The 2,692-nt window shown below is 36.2% G+C and overlaps 1 long non-coding RNA gene across 2 annotated transcripts; it reads right to left on the bottom strand.

The window, feature by feature from the left end:
• Positions 1-660: 660 nt before the first annotated feature.
• Positions 661-1,584, bottom strand: LOC113098812 (uncharacterized). Of its 2 annotated transcripts, XR_003289206.1 has the most exons (4): positions 1,532-1,584; positions 1,334-1,398; positions 1,028-1,240; positions 665-939 (listed from the first exon to the last, which is right to left on the bottom strand). It is a non-coding gene; the product is annotated as an uncharacterized LOC113098812 (long non-coding RNA). The 2 variants fall into 2 exon arrangements; XR_003289205.1 differs by having other exon boundaries at positions 661-1,240.
• Positions 1,585-2,692: the final 1,108 nt, after the last annotated feature.

The following is a 2,692-nucleotide window of genomic DNA, read 5'->3' as shown; positions in this document are numbered from 1 at the left end:
TCCATTCTTAATATAGAATATTCACCCTACTTTATTATCCAACACCATGTGCAGTACTTTACTGGAGGATACAACATAAAGACAACTAAAGTAGTGTATTAAGACAAATGATATACAATTTTTAACAATATTAAAAATGGGTTATGTTAAAACCATGTTTTTCTAATCAGATGAAGCCATGCAAATGCATGCATGGTGAAATGTCTTGAGCCCCAAAGAATCACATCAAGTTTTTAGAGCTCTCCTGCTTTTCTTCCTCTTCTTGCTTGTCCATGTCCTGGACATATCATAATCTTCCATGTCATACATTTTTTTTGCAGTTGTTATGCAGCACCCTACAGCACAACTGATGAACAAAAGACATGTAACTTATTTAAATCAAATATCTTTATTGTCAAAATACAATGAACACAAGCATACAGGTGATGAAAGTCTTGGGTGCAGACTGCAGCGTGACAGTATGGATGACAAATGAATTAATTCATGAATATATATGAAATACAAATTCTGAATATATATATATATATATATGCAGCACACATATATTGTTATCTACCTGAATTGAGTCCCTTATATATGTTAAAAATTATGCTATACAAAGAGCATGAATTGAAAACAATAATAATCACAGAACACATACATCTCTGCAGTAAAGCACGGTATGAATTAGTGCAAACAGAATGTCAGGGTGCATAATAGTATTGAGTCCTGTCAGCATAACTGATAAGAGTGCAGGGCATATGAGGTTGGTGGGGTGTGTATGGTTTTACTGGTATGAGTTCAGTTCAGTCTGATTGCCTGTGAAAGGAACTTGTCTCACTGTCTGCTGGTGTAGGTTCTGTGATAACGTCTGCCTGATGGTAACAGTGAGAGCAATCCATGGCTCGGCTGGCTGGAGTCTCTGACGGTCCTCCTCACACTCCACCTGGTCTAGATGTCCTGGAGGGCCAAAACATGTATTTAGGGTATGGTAAATCAATAAACAATATATAGTATTTTTATTTATAATTGTTGCACTGGACTTAACATTGATTCTTGTTGGGGATATTGGCCAAAAGAATCCCACCACAACTAGCTCTCGTTGTTTAGCTGTGATGTTTACTTTTACGGACCGTAACATCTGAGCTGTCGCAGTAGAGCGGTTTGTGAATGCAGTCTTCACAGAAGATAACTGATGGGTTCAGGTAGCAGTGATGCACTCGGTGGACATTCAATTGATATCTTCATCAACTGGCTTCATCTTAATTCAAACAAACAGACAAAACAATAAGTCAGCTATAACCATTCTAGAGTAATAGTGTTGGTGAATACAGTTGCAGGTGTCAGTACTCACCATATTCAGTCATTTCCTTCCCAAACACCAGAGATGATGCACAGCTTATTTGCTCATTTTAGGAGCTATAAAAAAGATGTATATGTGAAAAACTATAACTGCGGACTTGAAAAGTCTTTTGAGAGATCAACATCAATGTTGTACCACACATAACTGCATTGAATTCAGACATACAAATGGAAATGTGAAACTTTTCACCTTTCTGTCTTTTCTTTTGGGGCACAAGAAGTCCATGTTCATTCCTCATTTCTTTAGGACTGGTTTGACTGATTTTCTTTGCGTTTCTGGTCTTCAGCTGTAAAACAAGAAAATATTTATTGACCCCATGTTTAATCATTATTGTTGTTTAAAAATATAAATAAAGCAGATATAATTATATACTTCAAGCACAAGTTCCTTGGCAACTCTAGTAGGCTCCTGAGTTCATCTGTACACATCAGATTCAGCGTCTGAGAAAATACCATCATGCAAACTCTCAGTTTCTGCCTTACAACAGAGCATAAAAGAATGTGTGAGTGAGGGAGTACAGCATGAAGATGAAGTGAAAAAGGCAGAGAAAGGCAGAATTTTGTGTATAAATTTAACAGAATGAGGGGAACATTTAAGAGATTTAAGAGAACAGTATTGTCTGTTGGTGTGGATGCTAAAATACTTCTCATTATAGTTATTGGTCTTTGTGTGAACAACTTTAAGTGATCTGATTGCCCAAATTCATTGAAGATCTGATTTGTAGCACTTGAAAAGTTAAACTAGGATTTCCATTCTCTTGCTTCTAAGACAGATGTGTTCAGTAACATCACCACAGAAAGAAGGGCAGACTATGAGGTGTGGACAGATAATGTACTGTTGAAACAGGAAGAGGCGGCACCAATTTGTAAAGATTAATAAAGAATACAATGGACTTCATTTAAACTTCATGATATAAACACTCTTACAATGGGCACAATCTGATGGGAGCTGTGGTAATGGCCAATAACAGCAGTAGGAGTAAAAGTTGTAGAATTTTGTACAAGTACGCTTGTGCAATATAATATGATTATTGGATGAATTATTACTACTACAACATGCTCTTTGTTGAGTGTTCTTCCTGATGGGCTATGTGAACCAAAGTTTAAGAAACATCAAATGCTGAGAAAAATGTATCTGACGTACCATTGGAAGTGTTTGCCTTTCGCAGCTTTTGGTCTTCTTCATAAATGCACAAGATGGTCAAATTCAAATCTCATGACAGGCCTTCCTGAAATATAAACATGTTGAGACAGTGTGTTAAAATGATCTGTGACCAAAATATTTGATTAACACATAATATAAGGATGCGTTCATTAAAGCAAATCAGTTATAACTAAGAGTCTTCAACAT

Source organism: Carassius auratus, unplaced genomic scaffold (genome assembly GCF_003368295.1).
Source record: "Carassius auratus strain Wakin unplaced genomic scaffold, ASM336829v1 scaf_tig00216685, whole genome shotgun sequence".
Classification (NCBI taxonomy): domain Eukaryota; kingdom Metazoa; phylum Chordata; class Actinopteri; order Cypriniformes; family Cyprinidae; genus Carassius; species Carassius auratus.
Note: the sequence above shows the minus strand (reverse complement) of the source record. Positions and strands in the feature narration are given on the sequence as shown.